Source organism: Pristis pectinata, chromosome 8 (assembly GCF_009764475.1).
Source record: "Pristis pectinata isolate sPriPec2 chromosome 8, sPriPec2.1.pri, whole genome shotgun sequence".
Taxonomy (NCBI): domain Eukaryota; kingdom Metazoa; phylum Chordata; class Chondrichthyes; order Rhinopristiformes; family Pristidae; genus Pristis; species Pristis pectinata.
This window is the reverse complement of record NC_067412.1, coordinates 83828810-83844303: the sequence shown is the minus strand read 5'-3', so window position 1 is coordinate 83844303 and position 15494 is coordinate 83828810. Positions and strand designations below refer to the sequence as shown.

General features: G+C 39.5%; 1 pseudogene; it reads left to right on the top strand.

The window, feature by feature from the left end:
* The first annotated feature begins 563 nt into the window (after positions 1–563).
* On the top strand, positions 564–10807 carry LOC127573751 (serpin H1-like; annotated as a pseudogene).
* Positions 10808–15494: the final 4687 nt, after the last annotated feature.

Sequence of the window (15494 nt, the reverse complement as noted above, 5' to 3'; positions counted from 1 at the left end):
TCTATTTCCTTCGCCAGTTCATCTAATCAGCCTAACTGTTGTGTTCATTTGCAATATTGTTCGATTTGTTTACTTAAGTACCAAACTAGAGAGTAAGGAAGAGTTTTAATAGCAAAACATATGAAGTTGTTGCTGGTTATTTTAAAGCATCAGTTCGATCGATATAAGAAGCCAATTCAGCTATGCTTGATGTAACATGGACAACTAACTTCAGAAATAAAACCAATACTGAAACACATTTGCCATGCTTGATAATGTAAGACATTATTTTATACTAGAATAAAGGGAATGTATCAAATATGAAATTACACTTCTTTTGCCCGTTGGAACATTTGTAGTCCCGCTCCTTCCCCAGTTGGCAATTCATGAAGATTGTCAGGTTTTCAGTTTTATCCTTCGTATGCGAATGCAGGCTAATATTGTGCAGAAAACGCCACAGTAACTCGAATGGATTTTTCTTGAGTCTCACCACACCCCACCCCCAATGCAGAATGCTTAGCGGGCCCGTGACCCCGGGAGATATACTGTAACTCTGCCCAAGGAGGCGGTGCCCTGGGCTCGGATTTCAGAAACGTTTAGTAAATTCCTTCTGGAACTTTCCCCGGGACTGGTTATAAAACGGGAGGGTGGCCTTTGTTTGCACTGACTGATTGGAAAGCCTTGGAGCTGCGACGCCGAGATCCCCGGTCCAGAGTCGGAGCGGACGTTTGGGAACAAAGGTAAGGCTTCTTCATTGTACGGTCAGAGCTGGCTGCCCTCAACTCTTCAAGTTAGGACCCTTACACAATGTGCGGTTAAAGAGGCGTCTGCTGAAGCGGATCCGCAAGGTAAGCATGCGAAACCTTCCAGTGTTACTTCGGTCTCCCGCAACAAAGAAATGATTCGGTTCTAATGTTTCCAGCTGAATTAAAGGACACGGATTATGACTATTTCCCGGGGTAAGTGCGAGAACTGCCAAGATTGCTGAGTTGCAGAGCAGAACTAGGTTGAGTGCAACGCCATCCGAAGTATAGACCAGGATACCCTACTGGAAATCCTGCACAAGCCCCCCACCCCAAAATGAAGATGAAAAGTGGCTGCCACGTATGAGGTCTGACGGAGGGGTGCGTCGGATTTGTCCGCGGTTAGGGCTGCTCGCTGCAAAGGGGGAAGACGTGGGCGGGGTGGGCTTGTAATCAGCGAGAGGTCATTGGCAGCGTAGACAGATTGCGTGATACTCTAAATTGGAACAAATCCACGAAGATGTACTGGACAAGGTTTCCACTTGCAGCAAAGTCATACATGGTTTACAAAGTGAAGGATGGAAGAGGTGAACTAAAGATAAAAAAAAGGCTAGGTAGGCAGCATCTGTGAGAGCAAGAGTTAACGTTTCAGGTCATTGAGCTTCGGATTTCCAACATCCATCCGCAGCATTTTGTTTGTGTGGAATGGAAGATCTGGTTATGTGGGTGAAGACAATTGACGTGGCATATTCTTTAGTGTTTTCGCTTGGAACAAGAGCCCACATTGATTCCTCAATATACTAAGTCGATTTTTAAAGGAAAACTTACTCCGTTGGGGATTTATATTCAGTATCAGCAAACCGAGGGGCCTTTTGGTGTTAGATGTCTTCACGGATTTATTTCCGTCGTCTTTAAATTAGTCCTCAATTTAGTCAAGCGAGAGCCTGAAATTATACTGTACAGACAACGTGTCACACTCCCCATCACAATCTCTTGTTCCGTCCTCTCTCACTGGCAGGACAGGCCCACCGGAGGGAATGGCAGGGTTGTATACGAGAGGAAGAGCCCTCAATAAGGACTCCAGATCAGGTTAAACGTGGGCAAGGAAGCCTGCTGTTACCTCCAATTGTCTTCCTTAGCTAATGAATCAGTAGCCCCCCATGTTCAAATTACCTGAAATATGCATGAAAAGTAGCAAGGGCACAGAACTGATTCATGTCCAACACCAAGAGTGGCTGGGTATCACCAGCACTGACATAGCTGCCAGATTGGGTCAGCAGCATGTAGCAAGTAAACCAGTATGAGGGATAAATCTGTATGATCTTATTCTCACCAACCTCTCTGTGGTAGATGCATTTGTCCACTATAGCACTGGTAGAAGTAACTTTACAATCCTTGTGGAGACAAAGTTCACATGACTTAAGAATATCACCATTGTCTCATATGGCATTACAATCATGCTAAATAGGTTAGAACAGAACAGATCTGACAGCTCATCCCTCAGATCTGGTGTACCATCAGAAATATGCACTGTCACAACCCTGGCCTGGCATATCCTTCACTGTACCATAAATATCAGGGCAGGGGACCAACCCAGCTTCAATGAGGAGTGCAGAAGGGTGTGCTGGGAGCAGCACCAGGCATACCTAAAAATAAGGTGCCATCCTGGTAATGGTGCAGCACTGGATTACAAATGCTCTAAACACCAAAAACAGCTTGCAATAGACAGAGCCACATCATCTGACCTCTGGATCACAGCTCTGCATTCCTTCAACATCTTGCTATGAATTAAAGAGCTAATGGGAGGAGGAGGCTTCAAGAGCATTCTCATCCTCAACAATCCAGTATGTGAGTGCTAGAGGCAAGGACGAAACAATTGCAACCAATTTCAGTTATTAATGCCAAGTGAATGATCCATCTTGGTTTTCTCCTGAGATCCCCATTATGACAGAAGCCAATATAATTCATTCCACGTGATATCATTAAAGTCTGAGAGCAGTGGATAGAGCAAAGGCTATGGGATTAGACAACATCCCAAGTGTAGTACAGAAGACTTGCATTCCAGAACAAGCCAGACTGTTCAGTAAAGTTGCAAGACTGGCATCAGTCTGATGATGTGAAAATATGTCTTGTTTACGAAAAGCAGGACAAGTCCAATCCAGGTAATTACTACTTAATTAGTCTACCCTCACCCATCAGCAAAAGGATGGAAGGTATCATTGACAATGATACCAAGTAGCACTTACTGATCCTCACTGATGACCAGTTTGGGTTTTGGCTAGACCACTTTACTCCAGACCTCCACCCTTGTGGACTAAAGGGCTGATTTCCAGAGGTTATATGAGAGTAATTGCTCTTGACTTAAGAGGGAAAAACTCCAATGGTTGGAATCATACACAGCCCAAAGGAAGATAGTTGTGGTTATTTCAGGTCAATCATCTCAACTCAGGGCATTGCCTTGAACTAACCATCTTCTGCTACTTCATCAATGACCTTCCTCCCTGCATAAGCTCAGAAATGGGAATGTACAATCACTCGTGAAAAATATTCAATTCTAATTCCACTTACAACTCCTCAGTAAATGAATTATTCTATGCCTCCATGTAGCAAGACAAGGGCAACATTCAGGCTTTGGTTGAAAAGTGCCAGGGAATGACCATCTCCAACAAGAGAGAGTCCTACCACCTATCACTGAGATTCAATGATCTTACCATCACTGAGACCCCACCACACATCTGTGGGTTACCTTTGACCAGAAACTTAATTGGAACTTTGGTTAGGAGAGTAGTTCAGATGCTGGATACCCACCGTTCGCAAGGCTTGTCAGTAGTGTGATGGAATATTCTCTGCAACCCCCAAAACACTCGAGAAGCCCAGGACAAAGTAATCTGCTTGACTGCTACACCATTCAACACACAAAATATTTATTCCCTCCACTACTGATACACAATGGATACAATATGTTCCATTTACAAAATATACTGCATTTACTCTCACCTCCTAAATCTGCAACCTCTGCAAGGAAGGAGAAGGGCTTCAGGCGCATGGGAACTCCACTACCAGCATGTTCTCCACCAAGTCAACACCATTCTGACGAGGAAATATTTTGCCTTGAATTCACAGTTTCTGGGTCTAAATCCTGGAATTCAGTCACAGACAGAATTGTGAGAATACAATTGTGAGAATTCATGGATCAAGAAGGTGATTTAATGTCACTTTCTTAGGGTTAAATAGCTTAGGGCAACAGACGCTGGACTTGCCTGTGATACACAGATTGTGAAAAATACTAACTGCTGAGTTAAAATATTAATAGTACATGTTTATTAAAATGAATATACTGATATAAATAAATATTTATTTATTATAAGTAGAGGGAAGATATTTTTTTACCTTATAGTACATGTGGTAAAATTAGTGTTGACTTACCAGTGTGTGGCTAGCCAGCAATTTCTGTTGGCTAATTCTGCTGCAAAACTATTTTAAATTCGTTCCCTGGAAGTATTGTATTAAGGATGGGACAACTAATCGTTTGATGCAATTGTAGACATTTATTAACTATTTTAATTATGGATAATCTTTCTAATTATTGAGCTTTATAAACCATACAAAAGATGTGATGAGAATTAATACATATAGCAGAAATTTGCATAGTTAGGTTATGACTAAAGATGAAAATTAAGAGCTTTTAAGTCCATGTTCACTCCATCTCAGCCCCTCCCCCCACCGCAATTGTCTCTCCATGCATTACAATATATTGTTTCAATATAAAATAACCAAATGAACTGCATACCCTTCACTTGTATTTGTTATATCTTTCAGAATGAACTTGGCAAAGATGTACATCCCCTTGAAAAGATTTCAAGGTACAAAATAAATGGCTGCAAACTTTAGGTTACCATTTATAATATATCAACTGTTAGCATTTTCAACAGAGTCAGTATCATGTATGCCAACCATCAATTTTTTTCATTTTGGCATTTCAACTCAAGTCACTCCTGATTTCACAAGAAAAGGCAGCTTCTTCACTGGACCGGAGCATTTCAATATTATTTTCACATTTGAACTGGCAGTTTCAAGATAAATGTAATTTTGACCTGAAATCCAGAAATATTGTTCACTCATAAAAGTAAATTGCAACAAATAAAGTATTTAAAAATTACAGGGGTATCATGTCCACAATTAACCTTCTCCTCCCCATATATATGAACAAAAACTAAATGGGTTGAAAATTGAGAACTGTGGAACTGAGAACTGACCAGATGTCAAATGTACCTATAACATGTGTAGATCTCTTTGGGCTGTCAGAATAACTTGTCTTCATGTCAAACACCCTGTATTCAAGACTATAATTTTAAAGAGTTGATTAGCCTTTATGAAGCTGGAACACATCAGGCATTATGTTCTGATACACAAGAATGCAACAGTCTAGCCAAGCATGTATCAAAAAATATGGTTGAAGTACATTGAGGCAGGGAAAGTGAGACAAAATTCTGGTATTTACATTATATTACATAGATGCTTATTGGAAGCTGGGGTGGTTGAGCAATTAAAATTGTTCTTTACTTAGCTGCTCTACAGACATCAGAAACTGACCACTTGTGATTTTAATGTGCTTAGATGAGCAGGTGGCAAGGTCACTCACTCATTGCCAGCAGAGTCCTTTTTCATACATCACTGAATCCAGACTACAATTTTTACTAAGCAGCGTAAGAAGTCTGTTGTCAAGACAATCCAACAAGAAAGCAGGTCAGAACCAGATGACAGCAAGAATTAACATTTTCTGATTTTCTTTGTGGGGCCAGGCATTCATAGCTGATCAGTTGCCACCATTCCCAGCACAATGAAAGGATAGGCTGAGTTTGTAAATTACCTGCTGTATGGCTGCCTCTAGGCCGCATGATTTTTCTGCTGGATTCTGACTGGAATGGGTGAGAAGTTTGTGGCAAAATTTAAATGAAGCCCCATCATTTAAATTTTATTGTTCATAATATATAATGGGTGGCTGTGAAATTAATTAACAGGTTGGTAACCATCTAAATACTCACTGTGACACAAGAGAGACTGCAGATGCTGGAAATCTGGAGCAACGCATGCAAGATGCTGGAGGAACTCAGCGGGTCAGGTAGCATCTATGAAACGAAATGAACAGTCGACGTTTCGGGCCGGGAGTCCTGATGAAGGGTCTTGGCCTGAACGTTGACTGTTCATTTTTCTCCACAGATGCTGCCTGACCTGCTGAGTTCCTCCAACATTTGTGCGTGTTGCCCATAGATACTCATTGCATTTTGTTATAGAGAAATATTTTAAATATTCCAAAATTTTAGAATATGTTAATTCTATGTTTTCTTTAAATAACTTTATTCCATTCTTTGTCTACTAACAGTGTTATTGGTTCGCATTTACTGGGTGAAACCATGGAGATGAAATTAATAATCCTAAGTCTGCTACTTGCCATAGTAACAGCAGATCCCATGAAGCTGAAAGACCACACTTCCATCCTGGCTGATAGTACAATGAACCTGGCTCTCAACCTCTACAAGGCAATGGTCAAGGACCAGAAATTTTCATCTGAAAACCTCCTATTCTCCCCTGTGGTGGTAGCTTCTTCCTTGGGAGTGATGTCTCTGGGTGCCAAAGATAAAACAGCCAAACAGGTTAAGTCCCTCCTCAACATCAACCTGCATGATGATGTTCTTCATCCTACTTTCTCAGAACTGTTCAATGAAGTTAGCAATGAATCTTCCCGCAACAGCACATGGAAGATTGGCAGTCGCCTTTATGGACCCAGTTCAATCAAATTCAACGATGAGTTTGTTCAGAAGAGCAAGGCACACTACAAACATGATCATTCCAAGGTTAATTTCAGAGACAAGAGAAGTTTGGTCCAGTCCATAAATGAATGGGCCTCTAAAACCACAGAGGGGAAACTCAAAGTAATCACCAAGGATGTGTCCAATGTTGACGGTGCTTTGTTTGTCAATGTCATGTATTTTAAGCGTGAGTATATTGCTATTGATGAATTTAGTATTAAATTGTGATAGACTTCAAATACAATTACTCATTGTGCAGGCACTTTGTTACACATTTAATTGTTGTCACTTTGCTTTTGCAGCTCACTGGATGAAAATTTCCAACAGAACATGATTGATACAAGAGGTTCTTGGTAACCAGAGGTCACACTGTCTCTGTTCCCATGATGCATCGTGCAGGTAAGCACTTGTTACTTATAACACTTTATGAATCATAAGAACCAAAAAAGTTAATAGCCTGTGACATTAGGGATATTAGTTACACTTGGCTTCTGTGTTTGTGGTGAAAACAAAATTCTCCTGAATTATTGTCTTTGATTACTGCAGAGTGACTTCAGCTGGAGGTGTGTTTGGTTAAACACCAAGCGATAAAAGGATTAAGTTGGTGGTGTTGCTCTTCATGGTTGGATAGCCAGGGCCCACATATAACTGAAAGGGGCAAAATATCAAAGGACATTAAACAGTCTTGTAACCAGATTTTAAAGATCAAGCTAGTATCTTCAATAAAAGCAAGGAGAAAACCAGGCAAATGAAAAGTATGTTTTTGCTGATGTTATTTACAAAGTTTTCTCCACTTGGATTCTGTCATAATTAGTGAAAAATAAACTTAGTGAAGTATTAATACAAAATACTTGGCATTACATTGGGGAAGGGGAGGATGCCACAGAGGTTAGATGTTGTACATTGTGAATTACTTATGGAATTATAGGTCTTACAATAGACTTTCAAAGGGTCATCAGTCAGAGTGATAATTGGAGTGAGTGTGAGAATTCTGATGAAATGGTATTGATCTGAAACGTTAACTCATTTTTTTCCTCCACGGATCCTGCCTGATCTGCTGAACATCCCCACCAGTTTCTGTTTTGTGCCAAGTTTCCAGCATCCACAGTATTTTGCTTTTATGATCAATGGGAAACGTGTTAAAGTGCTTACCGTTTCTAACATTTTTTTCTAGGATTATACAACTACTATGATGATACGGATAATAAAGTTCAGGTTCTTGAGATGCCCCTTGCACAGAAATACTCCAGCATGATTTTCATATTGCCACGTCAAGTGGAGCCACTGGACAGAGTAGAGAAGTTGTTGACCAAGGAACAGCTCAACATTTGGTTCCGCAAGATGCAAAGACGGGCTATCAGTATCTCTCTTCCCAAACTCAATGTTGAAGTCAGTCATGAACTACAGGTAAGAACCATGACTTAACTGCTTTTGTATAACCAAGGAACTAAATCATAGATAAGTTCTTTCAAGACCTGAATTCACATCCAAATAAAAAATAACTTCATGTAAGAAATGCATGTGTGGGAATTTTTAGCTTCCAGAATTGGTTTGTAAATTGATTTAAACACCCCTCACCGGATTTGATTGATAAAACATCAAACACTATTGTATATCGCTCCTCTGCCTATTTGTTCATTACTCCAAGTTCAATTTGGAGAACAAAGACAACAAAGCTTCTTCCCTCCACTACCAAAACTTCTCTTTTAAACCCCTCCCTTCTCTGTCCACATGTACAAGGAGCTCATAGATGTATGTGGGACCACAACTGAGTTCATATGTTTCGGATGCCTTGGTAGCATTTTCTCTTCCCCAATACAAGGCCAAATCTTTGTAGAGTTTACCTCCCCATCCCAGAACCTTTTATCTTTCTCCGGGTTGTCTTCAACTTCCTTAATGCTTCCTCAATCTCATTCACATTAAATTGCTGAACACTTCTTTCTGGAATTCCTGTTAGATATTGTAAACACTTTCCAGCTGTTTCCCTTCTTCTCAAAACTGTTGTCACAAACTTACCTCAAAAAGTAACTTTAAGCTTTGGAAAATACACCTTGTCATTTTCTGCAACATTCTTAGAACAGGTGAGGGCGGTCAGTATATGGAATTACATTAACAACATTTAAAAGGTACTTGGACAGTTACATGGATAGGAAAGGTTTAGAGAGATATGGGCCAAACATGGGCAAATAGGACTAGCTTAGTTGGGAATATTGGTCAGCCGATGTGCCTGTTTCTGCGCTGTATGACTCCATGACTCTGTTGTTCATACCGTGCTCTCGCTCAAAAAATTTAAAAACCACAAATCCGTATTTTAATCTCTCAGATAAGATTTCTAACTATAATATCAAACTTAAAATGTTACATTCTCTGTGAATATTGCAATGGTGATCCATGTCACCTTGTCTTCCTTGCTCCTATCTGTATGGTTAATCACACCATCTTTCACCAATGCTTCTTTTCCATCATGCAGTTCAATAGATCTGCCATAGCTTGGTTCCATTCTATGTGTTCAGTTGTAGGTTCAGCACTCCTAACTACTTTCCATCATTAGTACTGGAATCTCTATGGCTCTGTTGTTTACCCTCCTCTTCCTCAATATATTAGCATCTAAAGAACTGGAGTCAGTTTCCAAATGTACACTGACCTCGCTCAAACACTTCTATTGCCTCTGTATTGCCAGATTTGTCTGTCATAGATTAGGTTTAGTTTCTTGCTACTGAACATTCAAAAGACTGAAAATGTCTTCTGGTCCTTATTTTAAATGGTTCCTCAAGTAACAGATCATTTTCTTTCGAACCATATTCATTAAAGAATTACTGTTGCCCAAATTCATATTGGTAGAACACTTGCTGCCACTAGATGGTGCACCTTAATCTTATCTGACTTTTCTGGATACAAATTCAGTTTCCGAGTGGAAAAAAAGTATGCAGATCCAATCATGCCATCTAATCACAAGATGGGATATTTTTGACCTGAAGCCATTTGTAGTACTGTATCAGTATTGGGGGGGTTCAATTCCTACAGTGAGAAGTGTGAAATCAAGTTCAAGATAGTCAACCATTTGGAAAGTAAAGTAATGACTCATTGGATTGTCAAATCAGCTCCTTCACTAACATCTTTCCACCATACCCTACGTTTGACTCTTAATGCCTATACTGGAATAACCGTGAAGATCTAAAGAGTGGATTGCTGAGATTAAGTAAATGTATTTCTCCATGTTTCTTATTGACATAGATTAGAAATAGGTTGAAAATGTAACTTGATTTTGCTTTTTCTTTTTCAATAATAGTTTTAATACTGTGAAAACCTCTATCATCTCTTAGAAACATTTGCAGGAGTTGGGCTTGACTGAAGCTATAGATAAGAACAAAGCTGATTTCTCCGGTATCACAGGCAAGAAAGACCTCCATTTATCGAACATGTTCCATGCTTGCAGCTATTGAATGGGGCATTGAAGGAAATGATTTTGATCGAGATTTGACATTCTCGTGAAGAAATGAAGTCACCCCAGCTCTTCTAGGCAGATCATCCATACATTTTCCTGGTCCGAGATAATAAAACTAATTCTATACTCCTCATTGGAAGTTAGTCAAACCAAAAGGCAACAATCATGATGAATTATAAACTTGAATTACTTTTAAAAGTGCAGTATTATTCTGTACACATATTAATGATCTCACATTCAGATTACTTGTGTACTTGAGGTGTTTAATAATAATTATTGTGTTATTGTGGTTCCATTGTGCTAAACTTCAATGGGGTGGGGTAGGCTGGGCAAAAAAAAGTTACTTGTATTTGAATCACCAAGGTTAAGCTTATGAAATGCCTAATAAAATGCAGTCTGGTTCACAAAAATAGAAGGCTCTGAAAACCCCCCAGTATTAACTAGATACATGTTGGAATCAGAATTTAAGAGGCTTGTAATGAAATACCTAACTCACTATCACCAGATCAATTACTGCATTTTGTTAATAGTTTTATATCCCTTGAAAATCCCTAAATATTACATGAAAGAAAACAAAATTTAATAATATGAATGTTTTCTCGAAATGTAAATGGATCATTCTTTTTTAATCATAGTGATCTACAACAACAATACTACCTATTTGTGCATGAGTGCGCTTGGAAAGTGAGGTTGTTAATGCCACCACAGGGAACAAATATCCTTCTATGCAACAAAGGATGATTTTAAGTGAGAACAATTTTTGCTGCAGTGTTATGTCTATTTTTGTATTTCTTTTGGTGAGCTGGATCAACTGAATAACCTTTTCTCAGTTCTACTGTTCTTAATAAAATGAACAAAAATAATGCTGGTATCTGGTTTCTTTTCAATTTATAGAAGCCAAATGAATACTGCAAATACCTAGGTATAAGATAATTTGACCATAACAAGATCTGAAGCAAAGTCTTTAAAAAATCTGTAGCTAAAGATTAAATGTTTCAGCAGCTGCTCCATTTCCCCATATAGAGCAAAGTTTAATGGTCAGTGCCTTACTTTTACTCTACACAGGTGGCAGTTTAATTCCAGGAACAATGCATTGCCTGGATGGAGTTTAATGGAATTTTTAAAAATATTGAGAAGATTAGAAATAAAAACAAAATGCTGGAAATACTCAGCAGGTCAGGCAGCATCTGTGGGAAGCAGAACAGAATTACTATTTCAGGATGATGATCTTTTGTCAAAATGAGGCAAAGTTGGAAAACAAGCATGTTCTAAAACTGCAGGGAAAGGAGCGGAGGAAACTGTTAAAGTGGCAAGAGGGCATTTCAGCAGCTTATAGGATGCTTGTTTTCTAATTGCCTTATCTGATGAATGGTCATTGACTGAAACCAACTGTTTCAGCCGTCCTTAGACATAGCTTGATCTATAGAGGACTTGAAGCATTTCCATGTTCATTTCAGATTTTCAGCAGCTACAGGTTTGTTTTGCTTCTGAAAAGGATTTGCTAACCTGACTAGGCACTCGTTAAGTATTTTACAGTCTATGTGTTAGTGAATCACTATTTCTCTCAAGCACCCCAACATAAACTGCGCAAGAGGCCAACGAGGTGCTTTGTCCAAAGCAAAATGCATAACAAGTTTTCTGAAAAGATAAGCCTTCTGTTCTGACAGTGCCAGATCTCTGTACAATACCTAACAACAGTGATACATTTGAGATCAGGAAGCCAAACAACATAGGGAATGAAACACACTATGATGCTGGAGGAACTCAGCAGGCTAGGCAGCTCCGTGGAAAAAAAGCAGGCAGTCAACATTTTGGGTCAGGACCCTTCTTCAGGACTGATGATAGGAAAAGGGGAAGCCCAATATATAGGACAGAAAAGCCTTTTTTTCTTCCTCTCCTTACCTTTGACCCATTCCCCGCTGGATCTGTTCTCCCCTCCTCCCACCTATCACTATCTTACCTGTATCTACCTATCACCACCTGTGCCCACCCCACCTCCCCTCTTTTGCCACCTATCACTGCTCTGCTTTTCCCTCCTGTATATTGGGCTTCCCCTTTTCCTATCTTCAGTCCTGAAGGGTCCTGACCCAAAACATTGACTGCCTACTTTTCTCCACGGATGCTGCCTGGCCTGCTGAGTTCCTCCAGCATCATTGTGTTTATCATCTAGATTCCAGCATCTGCAGTCCTTTGTTTCTCTAACATAAGGGAATGAAAAATGTGGCCTGGGACCTTCAAATAGGTATTACCAAATGTACCAATCTGACAGATTTGGAAAGTCAAATGTCAGTTCATGCTACAGCTAGACTTCACTTAGTGGAGTACCATCTTGCTGAGATGGTAGGACTCATAACCCAATTGATTTCAATGTCAAAAGCAAAGAGAAAATCAAGTATTATTCTTAAAAATATTTTGGTTTAATGTTTTTTAATTATTCAAGTATTTTGTAGCTGTCTAGCTAAATTTACTTTACCAAGTTTGCTTCATCTTAACACATCTTAAATGTCTCTGAAGATAAGAAACTCGAGCAAGTCCTAGGGGAAAGAACCATCCAGCATCAAGCCTATTTCATGCCTTGTTATATTGATGATCATTAGCCATCCCCACATCTAACTGAAAGAATTGGTCAGTTTGTACATAATCTAGGGCTTTCCTCATTTATAGAACTCAGTGAAATCATTTAAGAGACTTGCTCTCAAGATCAATCTACCTCTTGAAGCCCATCAGGTTGGTAAAATATTTACACCTGAAAATAACTTTGTCTTCCTCAGGTCATTCGGCTCGTCTTTCAGCCATAATCTCCCTTCTCATCTCTGATGCTACCCCCTCTATCTTGGCTTCTTTCCATGACAAAATCCAGTGGACCTGGTTCCAATCTCACCTGATTTCCACATCTTGCAATGGTGGAATATGTAAAGGTGAGGCTTTTAGTGTGCCTAACCTATTCAGCAGCACCATAATGTCCTACTGAAGTTCCAATGGCAGGACCTCCATCAAATTGTCATTGGTTTGCTGCCAGAGGATCACATCTAAGAGCACTGATCGATTTCAACACAGACAGTACATTTCCACCTCCCTTTTCTTGATTGCTCATTCAGATTTCGTCCTTTGATGCCCATGATCTGGCTTTCCGCACAAAAGAATTTCAATATCACTTTTCCCATATTTATTTTTCCCACATTTGTCTTTAAAGTAGAATCAGAAAAGACTAGCAGCATAATGGGGAGAAAAGCCAACATTTTTTCAAGTCAGGAAAAGCTGGTGACAACAAAGGTGTTGGTTAGATAAGTGTGGGCAGGGAGAAGTATACGGGAAGCTATCTCCCTTCTGCATACTTGGGGGAAAAGGGTGGGACAGATGGTGCTCAACCGAGAAGCAGGTGTGTAGTGTAGGTGATGGGCAGTAGTTGGAGTGGAGTAAAAGCTATAATGGAAGAAGGACCTGCAGGGAGTGAAGGGTGGGAAAATTATTCTGAAATCTTGAAGCAGAGAAGATCAAACGTTCTCGAATAAAAAGCAGAACTGCTCTTTTAATGACCTGAACAGTCATATTATCTGGATTTGCCTTGACCAGCAGCCTTGAAGATACAGGATAAGTTGAAGTGTAAAATAGAAGATTATGTAGCACATTGATATTTTTCAAGTAGCTATAAATTAATTGGACGAATGGAGCATGATGATAAAAATATCAGTAAACCAGAACATAATGAAATTGGATGAGCAAAAATTGACAGCTTTGTGTGGTTCACTTGGTTATTGCTGGAATGACCATTGAGAAGCTTCCTCACCTCGTAGTTGAAGCAGGTTTTTCCAAGCATTTCCACTTTCTGCAAAGTTTTCAATCTTCTTCTCCATCTAATTTTTTTTTTGCTTTAGAGCTCCTTAAATATTAGTGCAACAATTTGCTTGGAGATTAAACTCAGGTCTCCAATATATCTGCATTCCATAACAGAACCATAACTTGTTTAGACTGAGGATTCTCTTACCTTACTCCTCCCCAACCCCTGATCATTTGAGTTTTAATGAAAAATACTGGATACATAAGAGTGGTCAGCAACTAATAGGTTAGTATTGCAGTATGTTACTGTTGCTCATTGTCAATGAAGATCTGCAGAACATGAGAAATATATTCCTCTTGAGCTTGCTCCAAACAATAAAAACATGGGAGTCTTGGGCTTTGTCCAATGATTTACAGCTGTGTAAAGAAATTTCTTCTCAACTGTAAATGGCTGAGTCCTTACCCCAAGAGCTCCAGATTCAACCAGCTGGAGGAGACAGTCCCTTGCCCTATAACCATGTCAATCCCTCTCAGAATCCTGTAACGTCCCAACAACATCACCCCTCATTCTTCTAAAATATATTGAAAATGTCTCTGACTTACTCATTTGCAGTTCATAGAACAATCTTTTATCCCAATTATCATTCTATGCTACACTGAACCCAAGTATACCCTTAGATGCAGACACCAAAACAGCACACAGTACTCCAAATATGCTCTAATCTGTATGATCTCATCAAAAGTTACTTACTTTTATACCTTAACCCCCACCCCACCGCTTAATAATGACAATATACTATTTGTCTTCATACTTATGGTATCTGCATATTTACTTCAGGCACCTTTAAACCACAGTATTCCTTCATGCACCTACTAGTTGCACCCATTTAAAAATACTATTTTCCCTTTTTCTATCTAAGTGCTCCCTGAATAAATTTTGCCCACCTTATACTTCTGCCACTTTTTTGAGCCTTATATACTTTGGATTCCACCTCTCCACCTCCCCCCGATCAGCTTGAATGAGAGCAATTTAAAATCTACTCATTAAGTCTCTTAAGCTCTCCATTATAAATGGAAACATTCATATTTCTGGTTTTTATTTCACACTAGAGTCGCAGTTGTACAGCATGGAAAAAGGCCCTTTAGCCCATGTGTCCCCATGCCAACCAAGATGTATATTCAAGCTAACCTTGTTTCCCAGCACTTGGCTCATATTCCTCTAAACTCTTGTCATCCATATACCTGTCCACATACTTCTCAAATGTATCTAATGTACCAGCCTCAACCACTTCTTTTGGCAGCTGGTTCCATATATCTACCACCCGATGTGTAAAAAAAGTTGCCACTCAGGTTCTTGTTAAACCTTTCACCTCTAACCTTAAAACTATGTCCTCTAATTTTCGATTCCTCAGACATGGAAAAAAGACTGCTCACCCTATCTATGCTGCTCATAATTTTATATACCTCCATGAGATCATCCCTCAGTCTCCTACACTCCAAGGAGTAAAGGCCCAGCCTGCCTAACCTTTCCCTATAACTCAGTCCCTCAAGTTCTGGAAACATCCTTGCAAATCATTTTTGTACTCTTTCCCATTTAATCACATCCTTTGTATAACAGGGTGACCAAAACTGAACACAATACTTCAAGTGCAGCCTCACCAAAATCTTGTACAATCATAGCATAACCTCTTAACTTCTATATTTGATGCCTTGTCTGATGAAGGCCAGCATGCCAAAAGC